The following is a 17,406-nucleotide window of genomic DNA, read 5'->3' as shown; positions in this document are numbered from 1 at the left end:
CCAATTGGGTGAAGATCATGGGTCTTGGCAAAGGGAATGTGGGCAATTCCAGAGCCGCTACGACATCAGGGTGCATAAGGGAACGGGAGCAGCCCGAGTCGAGCATGGCCCAAACTTCCACAGTTTTGGTTTTTGATCCCAGTTTAACTTTTACAGTCAGTGTAGGGAAATTCCCACTCACCGAATCGTGGTCACGCCCGGTTTCTTCCACCTGCCCCAGGGCGCCCTTCAGGGCAGGTGGTAGCCTTTTCCCGCCGGCTGTTCGAATTGCAATTCCTCTTCCTCTTCCCCGAATGGTAGTTCTGGTGGGTCGAGTTCTGCGATGGCAGCTTTCATTTTCCGCGGCAGAGCAGGCGACTTCACTGAAGGTTTCGCTTGCCGTTCTTCTGGACGTCGCCTAGGGCACGAAGTGGCGCGATGCCCTTCTTTTCCACATCTCAGGCACTGACCTTTGGAAAACCGACGTTCTCTTTCCTCTTCCCAGGTTTTTGGTTTGGGGCGGCTGGCAGGTCCAGTCGTGCGCGCTCCTCTGGCAATTCGGGATTGTCTAAGCTCTTTAGTATGGGCATAGGTCTGCAGGGCATTTTCTGCACTGCCCGCTAACTGAATCCATCCGTATAGTGTTTTAGGGTCGTCTCTCCCTAGTGCCCAACGGAGGATTTCTGGTTCTAGCCCTTGCTTAAACATTTCAATTAAAGTTGGCTCGGACCAATCTTCCACCTTCCCTGATAAAGCCTTAAACTCGAGCGCATAGTTGGCAACTGAGAGGGACCCTTGGTAGAGTTTCCTCAGGGAGTTTTTGGCTGTCTCCTGGGCTAGAGGATCTTCGAAATGCTGTTTAAGTGCCCACAAAAAGTCATCGAAGTCCTCTAACTCTGTTGCCTCGGTTTGGCACAGTTGCACATACCAATCGGCTGCCCTCCCTCTCAGTTTGTTGGCAATAAAATTGATTTTGCTGTGTTCCGGACGAAAGCTTCGGCCCCAATCCTCCATATAATGCTTAGCGTTAGTGATAAAGAAGGAGAGTGTAGTGGGATCCCCATCGAACTTCACTCCAAATGGTGGGAAGTTTCTTACCGGCTCAGCTGGCTGTGGCGGCTCCGTAAATGTCAGGGTACGCCGAGCCCCAGGGGTGGCCGATCCCTGGGAGGTCTTGCCTCTCGCCCCCCCACCTGACGGGATGCTCGAGTCTTGCTTCTTCCCCTGGGGGGTAGGGTGCTGTGCCTGGGGTAAGCCAGCTGTGACGGCTCTTCCTCCCAATCTTCCTGACTTGGCTCTGCACCCCTGGGGAGATCCTTCAGGATTGTCACTATTAGGTTCATTTTGTCCTCGATTGCTTTCATACGAGCAGGAGTGACCGGCTCTTCTAGGGGTTGGTTGGTTACCACCACCCTCGGTGACAAGGGGATTTCGGGCTCCCAGGATAGTTGTGGAGACCCCCTCCCCGTTGCTCTTTCCATTACAGTTTTGTGTTCACTCCTGAGGCTCTCTGTCATGTTCGCCGTTTCAATGTCTTTGATACATCGTAACATTTCGCATGTCATTAGCTGGATGCGTGTTTCATCTTTCTCGGGAGGATGGGAGTCTTTATCTTTTGGCTTTACTCTGGAATGTATTTGCATTATCTACTGCGTTCAAGGTTACTTTCCCAGGCTAGCAGCTCTGACGATTGCTAGCACCTGTGACGGGCGGGGCTGTGGTGAGGGAGGCGGGATACGTTTGCACCAAGGGTTTAAGTTTGTATTTGGTGCGCTTTTGCTCATTCTCAGCTTTCTCTGTATTTGCCTTTAGTTCCTTAATAAATCAGATTTCATATAGCAGCCTCTTGTGAGTCTGAGTATTTGGGCTCACAATCATTACATAAAGCTGAGAATCTAAGATCCTAACTCCGCTGGCCCCTGTCCAGGAAAAGACAAGTTGTCTAACCCTGTGAGGGAGAGCGCCAGCGATGACCGAACCCGACATCGTGATGATGGAAGAAGGGGAACCGGACTCGACCGTGAGGCAACCCGACCGACCGTCCCAAGGGGGGGAGCTGTCAGCCATCCTAGAAGAGGCGAGCTCCGAGTCGGAGGGTGAAGCCAGGGGCACGAAAACTGCCCCGGAGACTACCGTAACTTCTCCGGGTGAGCTGGTCACCTGGGATGAGACCCAAGGGGATGTCACGGTGGCGGGGGGCCCATCTTGGAGGCAGAGATACCCATTATCCCCTACCATGGTTCAGGTGCAGCCAACGGAGGGCTCCCCCACCCCGGATCGTATCCGAGTGCTGGAGTCAAAAATGGACTCGTTAGAAACTATACTGAAGCAGCTGAGTCTCGATGTGACCTCGTTGAGAGAAACCCGGGAAGGATCAAGCCAACGGCATTCAACCCCTTCGTCCCATGGGCAGTCCCCGGAGCGGCGACGGCCGGCGCGGATGCGCGAGGGGGACCAGACGGTCCAGATGGAAATAGCAGCATCGCCGGTGCGGCCGCCCCAGGGCCCCGCGCCGCCGCGAGCCCGGGAAGCACAAACCCCTGTAGCCCCGGTGGCGGGGCGCAGCCCGGCGGGGGGCGGGATGAGAGACTTCCCTGTCAAGTTTGATGGGGACCCGACCAAACTCTCATTTTTTCTGACGAATGCTAAAGCCTACATGGAAGAATGGGGCTCGCTTTTTCAATCGGAAAAGGCAAAGATCATCACCATTGCCACCAAACTGAAAGGGAGGGCGGCAGACTGGTATGTCCAGATGTGCCAGTCGGAAGCGCCTGAGCTGGAGAAATTCAACGAGTTTCTCTGGGCATTGAGGCAACACTTTGAGGATCCCCTGGCGAAAGAGAGGGCAAAGCGGGCTCTGAAAGAACTTAAGCAGGGGTCAAGATCCGTGGCTGATTATGCGCTAGAGTTTAAAGCGCTGGCTGGGAAGGTGGATGACTGGTCCCAAGCCACCATCATCGAGTTATTCAAGGACGGCCTGAACACAGAGGTGCTGCGCTGGTCTTTGGGGAGGGATGACCCATATACGCTGTACGAATGGATCCAGCTGGCGGGAAGGGCTGAGCATGCCCATGAGATCTTCGCCCATCGAAAGACCGCCAAATCGGGGCGGGAGGTGAAGCCCAGCCGCCCACCGAGCACCGGGGGGCGACCAGGACAACGACCCTGGGATGAGGAGTGAGAGAAGCGGTATGCAAAAGGCCTGTGTCTGAGATGTGGTAAGGAGGGGCATCGAGTGGCGGCGTGCCCGAAGGCAAAGGGAGAGGAACGGCTCGGCAAGCCGCCGACGAAGTCCCCTGCCCTGCCGAGAAAGCAGAAAGCCGCGGTGGCTGAAAGCGAGGGAGACGACGTGATGTTCTATGAGGATGAGGGTGAGCCCGAACTACTGCAGCCGGTGGGAAACGCCAGCCACCTGCTTTAAAGGGCGCCGCAGGGCAGGTGGTGGAAGAAGGGCGCGAGCCTTCATCGGCGAGTGGCAGTTACCGCATTCTCACGGTGAAGTTGAAGTTGGGCTCCCAATCCAAGACTGTAGAAGTATGGGCCATGATTGATTCGGGGTGTTCCCGGTGTCTAATGCACCCCGATGTGGTAGCGGCTCTGGAGCTACCTACTTTCCCTTTACAGCGACCCATCGCCTTTACACAGCTGGATGGGTCCATGGCAGGGGGCAAACCGGTCACCCATTTCACAGGGCGGGTAGCCTTACAGCTGGGCAGCCATCGGGAAGGTTTGTCTTTTATCGTGGCTCCAGTAGGGGGTCCCCTGGTGGTGTTGGGGGTGCCCTGGTTGGTTCAGCAAAATCCCCAAATAAACTGGGTCTACCGGACTATCACGTTTAGGGATGGGTTTTACCAAGCGACAGAAGGGAAGGGTGCCCCAGAGGAGATGGTGGGGGTTGCGGCAGCTGCGACTCCGCATTTCCCAGCTCCTCCTCTGGAAGGCTTGCCGCCGGAGTACCGGATGTTTGCTGATGTGTTTGGCGAAAAGGAAGCAGATCAATTGCCCCCTCATCGTAAAACAGATTGTGCCATTGAACTGGTGCCCAACACCCAATTGCCCAAGCCAAAGATTTATTCCATGACACAAAAGGAACTGACTCTGTTGAGAGACTTTGTGGACAAAAATTTGGCGCGCGGATTCATTGAGCCAGCGAATTCACCGGTAGGGGCGCCGGTTCTCTTTCGCCCAAAGAAGGATGGGACATTGAGACTTTGTACCGATTTCCGCGGATTAAATGCCGTCTCAGTTTCCAATAAATATCCCCTGCCATTGATCAAGGACATGTTGTCACATCTGGCCAAGGGAAAAATTTTCTCTAAACTCGATTTAAGAGAAGCCTACTATCATGTACGAATCAAGGAGGGCGATGAGTGGAAAACTGCCTTCAATTGCCCGTTGGGTGCATTCCAGTATAAGGTGTTACCTTTTGGTTTGGCCGGGGCCCCTGGCGTATTTATGCAATTGATCAATGAAGTACTGCATGAGCATCTGTTTAAAGGGGTATTGGTGTATTTGGATGATGTATTGATTTATACTGAAACCATGGAAGAGCATGTCTCTCTGGTGAAAAGGGTGCTGAGTAAACTCAGATCAGCAGAATTGTATGCCAAACTATCTAAATGTGCATTTCACCAGACGCAAATTGATTATTTGGGGTATAGAATTTCAGATAAAGGCATTAAGATGGACCCTGCTAAGGTGCAGGCTATCATGGACTGGGAAAGTCCCTGCACCCGCAGGCAACTTCAAAGTTTCCTGGGGTTCAGTAACTACTACAGATTATTCATAAGGGGATTCGCTGAAATTGCCTTGCCACTAACCGAATTGCTCCGAACCAAGGGTTTGGGAGACACTCGAAGAGTAAAGAATCCAGGGGCGCTGTTGCGCTGGACGCCTGCTTGTCAAACGGCGTTTGAGCGGCTCAAGGCAGCTTTTATCAAAGAGCCCATTTTGCAACATCCTGATCCCTCAAAGCCTTTTGTGGTTCAGGCTGATGCCTCCGATTACTCTATTGGGGCATTGTTGATGCAACAAGACGGGACAGGATGCCTCAAGCCATGTGCTTACCTATCCCGCAAATTCTCCGAGACTGAGCGACGGTGGCATGTATGGGAGAAAGAGGCATTCGCAGTAAAAGCTGCGTTAGAAGCTTGGCGGCATCTGTTAGAGGGGGCGAATCATCCCTTTGAGGTGTGGACTGACCATAAAAATTTGGAGGCTCTTAGCACCCCTCGAAAACTGAGCCCGAAACAAGTCCGTTGGGCTCAATTTTTTAATCGGTTCAATTTTCAATTGAAGTTTATTCCGGGGAAAAAGAATTTCCTGGCTGATGCGTTGTCAAGGCAACCTCAGGACTCTGGGGTGGCGCCAGAAGTGGTTAGCACCCTGTGGACGGCGCCCCAATTGGGTATGCAGGCTGTGACGCGTAGCCAAACACGCGCACAGCAGCCCCCCGCTGCAGACGCCGCCCAGCCGAGCGCTTTGTCAATTCCTTCCCAGTTGCAACAAAAGTTTCTAAAAGAGCTGAAAACGGATACTTGGTTGCTTGCGAATAAAGACAATGTTACTTTTGACCGAGGCTTCGCTTGGAAATCTAACCGCCTCTATGTCCCTGAAAGCCTAAGAAAAGAGGTGTTACTACATTCCCACGATGACAAACTAGCGGGTCACTTCGGGTTTGTAAAAACCTTACACCTTGTGAGGAGGCAGTTCTGGTGGCCCACCTTACACAAAGATGTCAAAGACTATATTGCATCCTGCACTGTTTGTGCGATGTCAAAGCACAAGGTGGGAAAGCCTCAGGGACTGCTGCAGCCGGTGACTGCCCCTTCTTGCCCCTGGGATGAAATTTCCATGGACTTTATTGTTGAATTACCACCCAGTCAACGCAAAACTGTCATTTGGGTGGTCAAAGACTATTTCTCAAAACAAGCCCACTTCATCCCTTGCGTGTCCATTCCGTCGGCACGTCAATTGGCCCGCCTATTTCTGGTACACGTGTACAGGCTACACGGATGTCCCTCCCGCTTGATTTCGGACAGGGGCACACAATTTACCTCACAATTTTGGCGGGCGTTCCTCAAATTGTTAGGAACGAAGCAAGCCCTGTCCACGGCGTGGCATCCGCAGACGGACGGGGCCACAGAGGCTTTAAATTCTACTCTGGAGCAGTACCTTCGAGCTTTTGTAAATTACCAGCAGGACAACTGGGTAGACCTCCTCCCTTTTGCTGAAGTGGCTTACAACAATGCGGTTCATCAAAGCACCGGCCAAACCCCATTTCGTGTTGCCCTAGGCAAAGACTTTGTACCTATCCCGGATCTACCGCAACCTCCAGGTGGATCAACTACTCCGGGTGATTGGGCAACGCAACTGGCAGACTCCTGGCCGATGATTCAAAAGGCACTAGCTGATGCACAATTGGATTATAAACAGTATGCTGACCGGAAGCGTGCCCCTCAGCCAGCATTTCAAGTCGGGGACTCGGTTTACCTGTCCACCAAGTTCATAAAGTCCTCACAACCTTCCAAGAAACTGGCTCCTAAATTTGTGGGTCCTTTCCCAATTACAGCTCAAATTAACCCTGTGACTTTTAAACTTGACTTGCCTCATAACCTCAAACGCTTACACCCTGTTTTTCATTGCAGTTTGCTCAAACCGACTATTCGTTCTGACCGCTGGCATCGCCAACCTCCACCTCCAACCCCCATCATGATTGACGGTCAGCAACACTTTGAAGTTAAAGAAATTTTGGACTCTAGACGCCTTCGTAATACTCTACAATACTTAGTTCGTTGGAAGCATTTCCCTCATCCGGAGTGGGTGGCTGCACCAGATGTGGCTTCCCCTCTCCTAGTGGCCCGTTTCCACTCTGCTTATCCCACTAAGCCGGGTCCCTAGGGGTATTTTTAGGGGGGCGGTATGTCATGTTCGCCGTTTCAATGTCTTTGATACATCGTAACGTTTCGCATGTCATTAGCTGGATGCGTGTTTCATCTTTCTCAGGAGGATGGGAGTCTATCTTTTGGCTTTACTCTGGAATGTATTTGCATTATCTACTGCGTTCAAGGTTACTTTCCCAGGCTAGCAGCTCTGACAATTGCTAGCACCTGTGACGGGCGGGGCTGTGGTGAGGGAGGCAGGATACGTTTGCACCAAGGGTTTAAGTTTGTATTTGGCGCGCTTTTGCTCATTCTCAGCTTTCTCTGTATTTGCCTTTAGTTCCTTGTAGGCAACAAGGACAGCCAGATCCCTGGCAGGTCTCCCCCATCCTAAACTTGTGACTTGCATTTTTCCTAGCCAGATGTAGAAGTTTACATTTGTTCTTTTTGTTTATCAAATTTATATAACCACCCATCTCACAAAAAGTGACTCTAGGTGGTGTACAACAATTAATTAAAACAATAAATATATAAAAACAGTTATTAAAATGTAAAAAACTGCAAGGTACAAGAGACAGTGAGTGTTAACCATGGAGCCATCTCAGGGTTTCACCAGTCCCCTGGGACCTCCAGGCCCGATGACATAGCCACATCTTGAGGGACTGCTGGAACATTAACAAGGATGGAGCTATCCTCACTTCAGGGGAGAGAATGTCCCATAAGGCAGGCACCACGGCAGAGAAGGCCCACCGCCTGGGACCCACCAAGTGTCCCCTAGCAGACGGGACATGCAGCTTGCCTTCTCTGCCAGATCTGACAGGACGGGCAGATACAATCAGGGAGGGTAACCAGCTTCATGCCATGAAGGGCTTTAAAAGTTAAAACCAGCACCTTGAATTAGACCCGGAAGCAAACTGACATCTGATGCAGCTGGCGGAGCAGAGCTGTAACTAATGCTGTTCTAGAAGCACATGTAACTGCCCGTGCCACTGCGTTCTGCATCAGCTGAAGCTTCCGGATGCTCTTCAAGGGCAGCTGCAAGTAGAGTGCATTACAGTAGTCCAATCAGGAGGTGACTAGGGCATGAGTGACTGTGTGAGCAGAGCCCCCAATTTAGGAACGGGTGCAACTGGCGCACAACACGAAGCTGTGCAAAGGCCCTCATAGCCACAACTACCACCTGCTCTTCGAGCAAGAGCTGTGAGTCCAGGAGGACCCCAGATTGCACACCAGGTCTGCTGGGGCAGTGCAACCCCATCTAGCACCAAAGATGGCATAGCTAGAACTGGCAGGTCCCATTGTTCAAGCCCATTGTTCAAGCCTGTTTAGTTATTTTTTAATCTTTGTCCTCTAAAGTATCAACCAGTTCTCCCAGCGTTAGGTCATCTGCAGATTTGTTAAGTGGAAGGACATCAAGGTTGGGCTTGGAGTCAACAGCAACACAGTTTATGTGATCTGAGTTTTCAAATTTTATATCTTATCTACCCTTTAGTACTATACTTTTTAGTGCTCATTATTTACAAAATTTTTATATTGGCCTACAAAGTGGGAGGGAAGACCAGAAAGAAACAACATCCCTGTGAATAATTATAGTTATACAACAATATCAGCATAGCTGCAGGTCACAGCTGGCTTTACATATAGGAGTTTTAATACGCCCCTTTGGAAATCACAACTAAATACAGACACAAATAGACAGGAAGTGTGTGAAGTTTGCCAAGTAAATTGGGCACTTTATTGGTCTGAAATAATACCCCCAGAATTGCAACTTTATGTAGAGTTTATAATCTCTATGTAGAGTTTCTGAAAGGACTTACTGAACTGTGCCTATAATTTGAAGAGTGATAGAAGGCTATAAGAAGGAAACAATGGTTCTTAGTGGAGTTGGCTATAAACTGAAGGGGCTGTGCCCTTTAACATGTGACTTTAAATTTCATGAACAGTCACGGAGTACAGACTTCTTCTCTAGGGATGCAAACTCAACTGCTTGTGTTGCACAAATCCAAATCAATAGTCTGTTTGTGAACAGACTATTGATGAAGGAAAAAAAGAACAGAAAATAATATGCTAATGGGCCCTTATTGTATTTGGACAGATATTACTGATAGTCTAGATAAAAAGCCCCCCCCCCCATATTGCAGCTGAAATAACTATTGCTGAGAGACAGTTAAATACTGGGAAAATAGAAAATCTTATATCTCTGAATAATAGCGCACCAATACTGAAATCAGAATACTTCTGTATAACACAAAACTAACTTTTAATAACAAACCCTTACATTGAAGTAACATCAACCCTCACTAAAGCTAGGATTTGGACTCGTTATTAGCACATGATTTAAGGGATTCACAGGATTCCTGTCAGCCCAAGATAATAGAAAAAATAACAACACAAGGCTTTCAATAATTCTACTTTGAAGTCATCTGACTTAATATTTTTGTTTGTTTGTTTGTTTATCTATCTATCAAACTTTATCACCGCCCATCTCCCCCACATGGGGGGACTCTGGGTGGTTTACAATAAAACAGGATTAAAATTCAAAACAATTACTAATATAATAATACAATAAAAATAGAGATATAATAGAATCTAAATGGCTGAAAAGATTTTAATCAGTTAGGGTTATGTGAATGAATATCTACTTCAAATGATCTATTTACCACTCTTATCAGATTGGTCGCAAAGACAAATGGTGATCTCTTCTTGTCCATTCTCAGACTCTATCTGGTACTAAGAAGATGGCAAAGGTAAACTCTCAGGGGTATCCTAGAAAAAGGGAAAAGAAGGTCTAATTAGAAAACAGGAAGAGTACATCTGTTCTTAAGCTGAATTATAACCATCTTTTAAACTTTTGGAAACAACAAAAGAGAATACAGGACAACTAAAAAATCATCCAGGAAGAAGATTGATAAAGTAAGTAAAGTAGTTAATAAAGAAAGTAAGGTTTATAATAAAGTTGAAATGACTAATACTAGTCAGCTAAATCAGCACTGCTCAATTGCTTCAGGGGATTCTGTAACTGATCAAAATCATCTAGCAAGCAACTTAACAAATTCCACTTATGAGGAGCAACAGAGAATATGTTCCAGGTAGAAGGTGGCATTTGCAACTCATGAAAGCTAAACGAGTTTATTAATTTTCTAAAACTCAGAGGCTTACATTTCGTTCAGCTACTTCAAACATTTAGACTCACCACAGATGACATTTTGAAGATGGAATAATAGTATTACAGCATGAACTTTTATAATTTTTGACTCTAAGGACAAAAGGCACAAATAATTTATCAATTTAAGTATCTCCTTCAGGCAAGAGTTCTTTTGCAATTCTGTTAGATAAATTTTAATTCATACAGTTCAGTAGTTGATAGGAATGCTTTACCAGAAGGAAAGGTACAAATAAATTATTTTAGTGAATTGCCTCCTATGGAACAAATATCATAACCAAATTGTTTTCGCTAAGCGAAGAGCTGATAAACAAGACTATGGTTCCAACTCCTGTGAAAGGTCCCCTGTGCAAGCACCGAGTCATGTCTGACCCTTTGGAGCGACGCCGCTTTTGCGACATTTTTTTGGCAGACTGTAGCGGGGTGGTTTGCCATTGCCTTCCCCAGTCGTCACCTTCCCCAGCAAGCTGGGTACTCATTTTACCGACCTCGGAAGGGTGGAAGGCTGAGTCGACCTGAGCCAGCCACCCGAGAATCCAGCTTCCGCTGGGATCAAACTTGGGTCGTGGGGAGAGTTTTGGTTGCAGTACTGCTGCCTACCGCTCTGCGCCACACAAGTCTGCTCCAACTCCTACTAACCTTAAAAATTCTGAAGAAGATGAGATAACCTAAGAACTGGTGCCTAACGTGGTTGAAATGGAGGCTGACAAAGGCAAGCATAGCACTGCTGGACAAAGCAGCCAAATAATCATCCCTCAGGAAAACATAGATAGATCCTACAACTTTGATAGGGAAACAGATTCAGATAGTAATGGATATCATGAGAATAATTGTTATGGCTCCACTTTTCAAGGGACATTAAAATCATATAGCCACTTGTCATACAAATATAGGGTCTACCAACCACTTGTACTTAACTCTTTAAGATCTAACTACAGTGTAATTGGTAGGCGACTAAAGTTGCCTGCTGGTTTTCGCAAACAAATCCATGTGGTTAAACTAAACATCCCTGATTAAATTACTTTATGCCTCAACTCAATAGTCAAATCCAATTTAAGAAATGAAATTATTGGCACTAAAAGAACAAGAACAAACCTTCCCATGTGTCAGATCAAGCTGATTCCATTAGTACTCAAGTCATAAATAAAATGTGTCTTCCTGGTTCTCCAATTGATAGGAAGTCCTCACGTAACAAATAACAATTAAGCTATGCAATTTCAGGAGGCTTAGCCATCCTGATTTGGAATATAGTATAATGGAATACTCAAAATGCTAATAAGGATTCCTTAAAGTTTATTAAAATAGCATGACGTAGTATCCTTGCAAGAAAGATGGATCCCAGAAAGCAAGACTAACATAACTTATTTAGCAGGGTTTAAATCATGGGTTATTTCAGCAGGGAAATTACATTCTATGGGCTGCCTTTGGAGGGTAGGATAGCTATTTCATTAAATAGAAAATGGAATCTGGAGGCAGCTCAGATAAAACTGGACTGTGATCCCTCCTTGATGATAGTGAGATTCATGATTCATGAAAGAGACTGCCATAATAATACTAGAAGTACCAAATTTCAAAATTAAGACTAGTGGGCTATACTGGAAAATGCAGTAGATATATTAAAAGTTAAATGTTTGGTATCACAGCTTAGTTAAAAAATTATTTCAAATTCGGGCAACTTCACATTAAAGAGGTAAGTTTCGTTCTTTATTTTTAGTTTAAGAATACTGTTAATGCATATATATAGGCCTACACATTAAACAAATATAATAATATTGTAACTTGTGGCCTATATTTGAGCCTGAATGTTCAGGGGTTCTCCGAGGCCTGAAAAATATTTCAAGGGTTCCTCCAGGGAGAAAAGATTGAGAAAGGCTGAGTTAGGGATAGATCATTATGAGGAAAATCTATGTGGTCACTAGGAGTCGAAAGTGACTTGATCGCACATAATCAATCAATCAAATCCTGAATGACTCATTTACCTGAATTAGAAGTTTTGAGTAAAAAAGGAATCAATTTGTACATTTAGCAGAAAAAATCATTGCAATTTTATATTCAAGGCATCTGGCAGATATTTGCCACAAATTGATTCAGACTCCATAGAATACAGGCAGTCCTTGACTTACAACGAATTGTTTAGTGACCATTCAAAGTTACGACAGTGCTGAAAAAAGTCACTTGCAAGCGGTTCTCACACTTACGACTACTGCTGCATTCCTGTGGCCACGTGATCAAAAATTTATATGTAAATTCATTCTTCTGGTTTCAGGTGGTAGACAAATCCCATAAATTAGTCAATCAGTCTGAACAGAATGAGACCAAATTTGGTGTGTGGGGAGAAACTGGCAAAAGAAAAAAAGAAAAATCACATTTGAAAATGGGCTTGATTTGGCCAAATGCTCTGGAAGAAAAGTCCAGAATATTTTCCCCCATGCATCCCCATGCATTTGGGCACAGCTGGGGATCTTGTGGGCTGTTAAGAGCCCACCCTCATCCTTATCAGAGCAAAGCATGTGCTGCTCACCCTGTGCATCCCAGTGCATGTGCACACAAACAAAAAAACACAAAAATATAATATCAAGGGAGGAGAGCAGAAATACACACTCAGAGGCAACCCATTTGTACCCAACCTGATTAGACCCTCATACATGCACAGGCTTCTCAAATGCTTCCTCCTGTATTTGACCCCATCTGATGCATCCACTGGTAGTTAGGTTAAACAAACAACGCTTTTCCATTGTTTCTGTCATTTGGGCTATAAGGGCAAACTGACAGAATTCTTGTCAGACCCATTAATGAAACTAGTTAGTCCTCGTTTAATGACTGCTTGTTCAGCGACTGTTCAAAGTTACAGTGGCACTGAATGAGTGGTACTTTCAGCCAGTCCTCGTAGGTTCAGCCATTGCAGTGTCTGCAAGGTCATGTGATTGCCATTTATGACCTTGTTAGACTATGTTGAAAAATAATACAATATTAAAATCCCATCAAACAATCGTGAGAAGTGATAGTAGCAGCGAATGCATCAATTTTAATTTTTAATACGATAAATATTGATAAATATAACCCATACAAACAAAAGCTCTTTTGGAGTCCTCCATAATTTTTAAAAGTGGGAAGGGGTCCTGAGAAAATTTTTTAAGAAACACTGTTTTAGATTATCTATTGCCTTTTTGTAACCCATTCTCAGTAATACATCTTACGAGAGGCCATAACTTTGTAATTTTTGGTGAATTGATCTTCTCCAGGCAGATTCAAAATTATCCACAAGAATTAGGGGTTTCTATGGGGAAGAACATTAAGTTTAGCCAGTGTGACAATACAGATAGTCCTTGTTTAGCAACTGCCTTGTACAGCAACCTTTTTCAATTACAAAGGTGGTGAAAAGGTAACTGTGCAACCAACCCTTGCATTTACAACCTCTGCAGGTCTGTAAAGCCAAAGAAACCTAAAGTAAGATCATAAGGACAGATGTGATTTCACTTAGCAAATGCTTCACTTAATGACCAATTGCCAACCAATTGCCAGTCCCAGTTGTGGTTGCTAAATGAGGACTACCTGTATACACAGCTATATACTTGCCTAGACTCTAATCACACCTGCCTAACAGCAAAGGACTGTTGGGCATGCTTGCACTATTTGAAAAATAGACCGTAAAAATTTAACTTGTACTCTATCAAGAGGGACATAAGAACTAGATGTACCCCAAAATAAACACTGTGCATGAAGTTTTGCTGAGAGATTTTTAATTAATTGAGGGAGATCACCTTCAATTCTTTAAATTGAAGAAAAGCAGAATTGTCAAGATGCACTTTCTGCATTATAGACACTGTTTTGCTTTGTTTCCTCCTACTCAAGTTGGAAAAATAATAAGTAATCTCATGCTTAAAATTTCGATTCATTAAGTTTTAATAAAACAGATTAAAATGTTAAGAGTAGATAATTAAAAAGCTCAATAATGGTCAATAATGTAATGTATGAATGCTAAGTAGCATAGTATGAAAAAAAAAAACAAAGCTGTTAATATTAGCTTTGAAATTTAAAAAATGCATTACAATTCTTAACATACAACTAGATAACTGGTTTCATTTTATTTTATTCCTTGTATTAGAGCTCCCTCTTGTGGCTAAATCTCAGATATGCAGATGATACCACTTTGATGACTGAAAGTGAAGAGGAACTGAGGAGCCTTATGATGAAGGTGAAAGAAGAAAGTGCAAAAGCTGGTTTGCAGCTAAACCTCAAAAAAACCAAGATTATGGCAACCAGCTTGATTGATAACTGGCACATAGAGGGAGAAAATGTAGAAGCAGTGAAAGACTTTGTATTCCTAGGCGCAAAGATTACTGCAGATGCTGACTGCAGTCAGGAAATCAGAAGACGCTTAATCCTTGGAAGAAGAGCAATGACAAATCTCGATAAAATAGTTAAGAGCAGAGACATCACACTGACAACAAAGGCCTGCATAGTTAAAGCAATGGTGTTCCCTGTAGTAACATATGGCTGCGAGAGCTGGACCATAAGGAAGGCTGAGCGAAGGAAGATCGATGCTTTTGAACTGTGGTGTTGGAGGAAAATTCTGAGAGTGCCTTGGACTGCAAGAAGATCCAACCAGTCCATCCTCCAGGAAATAAAGCCAGACTGCTCACTTGAGGGAATGATATTAAAGGCCAAACTGAAATACTTTGGCCACATAATGAGAAGACAGGACACCCTGGAGAAGATGCTGATGCTAGGGAGAGTGGAAGGCAAAAGGAAGAGGGGCCGACCAAGGGCAAGATGGATGGATGATATTCTAGAGGTGACGGACTCGTCCCTGGGGGAGCTGGGGGTGTTGACGACCGACAGGAAGCTCTGGCGTGGGCTGGTCCATGAAGTCACGAAGAGTCGGAAGCGACTAAACGAATAAACAACAACAACTTGTGGCTAAAAGAAAAAGCCAGCTAATAAAAGAAAGGTAATTCACCATTGGAAATACAAATAAATGCTCCAACTATTTAGCAGTTTGCAGAATTAATACAGATCAGCCATGGATGACTGCAATAAATCATGGCTTCAATTTATATATGTATGTCTGCAAATATACATTCTTTGTGTAATTGTTTTCTTTTCTTTTAGTTCTTCTCCCTTTTATAATTTTGTGTATACTTCTTTTTCTTCATTTTTTGAATTTAGTTTAAAAAAATTAAACTTCATCAAGTTTAAACAAGTTGGGATTAAAAAAATCTTTTATTCTGTTTATTTTATAAGATTGTTTTAATACATAAAATATGAAAACAAACCAACCAACTACAAAATTGAGAGCCAGTTCGATGTAGTGGTTAAGACTCCAAGCTGTAAACCAGGAGACCGTGTGTTCTAGTCCCACTTTAGGCACAAAGCCACCTGGGTGACCTTGGGCCAGTCACTTTCTCTCAGCCCTAGGAAGGAGGCAATGGCAAACCACTTCAGAAAAACCTGCCAAGAAAACTGCAGAGACTTGGCCAGGCAGTCTCTGAGAATTGGACACGATTGAACGGATTAAAAAAAACAAACAATATTGCAAAAGAACCCAAACTACGAACAAAAACAAAAACATACTTATATTAACAATAAAATATTGTTCCAAGAAATGCCAATAGCTCACAAGACCAAATCACATGAATCAAATTTTTACATTGCCAGTAAGAGAATCTGATGTCCATCCTTTTAAATACATTCTTTGGGGCATCCATTAAACTTGAATCTTTTGATGAATCTGTCTTAAGTCCAATAAGACAAACTTTACACTCTTTAAGACTTGCAACCCTTGGTGTTCCCTTATTGGAAATTCCAATTCTTTGGTCCATGTGTCATTAAATATCCATGATGACAACTTTAACATTTTTATTTTACTTTAATACAGCTAAGTTGAAGTTTGGTTCCAGAAACAGATTCCATAAGATAAGAAAACAACTCAAGTTTCTTTGAAGCAGATGAAGTATCTGGTCCATATTCAGCTGTTAAAACATGCTTGTTGAATATATTGCCACTGCTGTGAATTAGGCAAGCAAAATTCTTCTAAAGTTGAGATAAATCCTTAAAATAATCATTGTGAATTGATTTAATTTAATTGATTTAAAGTAAGTTCCAAATTCTGTCCATACTTTCCAATGGAACATCCTGCCATCTATTTTCAAAGTTGAATTCTTCAATATTCAATATCAAAATGCAATCTATGACTAGCTGCTTTCAGACCTGGGATATTAGTGGGGATAAATAAACAACTTTCCAATGAGGCCCACAAAGGTTGATAGTCTACTAAAAATTAAAACCATCCTCATCAAAAGATAATCTCTCTTTTTTTGGTTAATAATTTTATTGAAGTTTTTAATAAATGTAGTAAAAACGAATACAAACTAAACTAGAAGAAAAAGGGAAAAGTTCAGCAGGTACAGAAAAAAGAAAAGAAAAAAAAAGTAGAAGAGAAAAGAAAAAGGCAACAGACAATAAAGAAAAGAAATAGACAATAATAAAGAAATGGCTTCCAACCTTTATCACACCAAGCATAAGCTAATATACTAACTTTTCACCCTCTTTTAAAGTTACAAATAAAAAAATCTCTTCTCCCCATAGCCTAACTTTTATCTACTGTATACACAATCCAGAAATCATCATCTTTTCAATCATAGTTCAGCAAAAAGTCCATTAGGAGTTACCAGAAATACCAAACAAATAGTTCATCCCTAGTGAGATAGTCCAACTGTATATTCCTTCCTTTTGCTCTGCACAATCTTGACCTTTAAATCATTCCTATGGCATCACAGGATTTGATCTTTCATCACTCTTTGGCATTTAAAAGGAGTCTTCAAAGCTTTCACCAGCCTACTTTGTAAATCCCATAAAGAGGCATCATCCAGAATTTCTTGTCACAAGTGTTCCAAGTCCAGATGGCTTAGTGTCCTTATGAAAGGCTCCACTGCTGCTGAGAGCAAAGATGTTGTCTCCCTTGGCTCCTGGTGCTCAAACCCGTAGGAGACTGCTGTTTTATGGTCTCCTCACGAGGAGCTGACATTCAGATCACTAGTGGGCAATCTCCCAATTTCGCCTTCTCTGGAGAGATTCAAAGGACTGGTCTACTCGCTCGTCTTTCATTCTTCACAGCGGTTGTTGTGGAGACATCTTCAGTCAGCCATGACTCACACCAGAAGCCATTAAAAGATAATCTCAACATAGCCAGGGAAATCTTTGGTGGCTTATTTTCCCATACAAATGTTCTCAGTAATTTATCTAACTGAAGCAAGTATCTACTTGGAATTAATATTGAAATGCCTCTTAAATTGGGGGGCGGGGGCTATATTCATTTTAATGACATTATACCACCAACTTAATGGAATTTCATCCATCCATTAATTTCCAAGGCAACCTTTT

The sequence above is a fragment of the Candoia aspera genome, chromosome 5, assembly GCF_035149785.1.
Source record: "Candoia aspera isolate rCanAsp1 chromosome 5, rCanAsp1.hap2, whole genome shotgun sequence".
Classification (NCBI taxonomy): Eukaryota; Metazoa; Chordata; class Lepidosauria; order Squamata; family Boidae; genus Candoia; species Candoia aspera.
Note: the sequence above shows the minus strand (reverse complement) of the source record.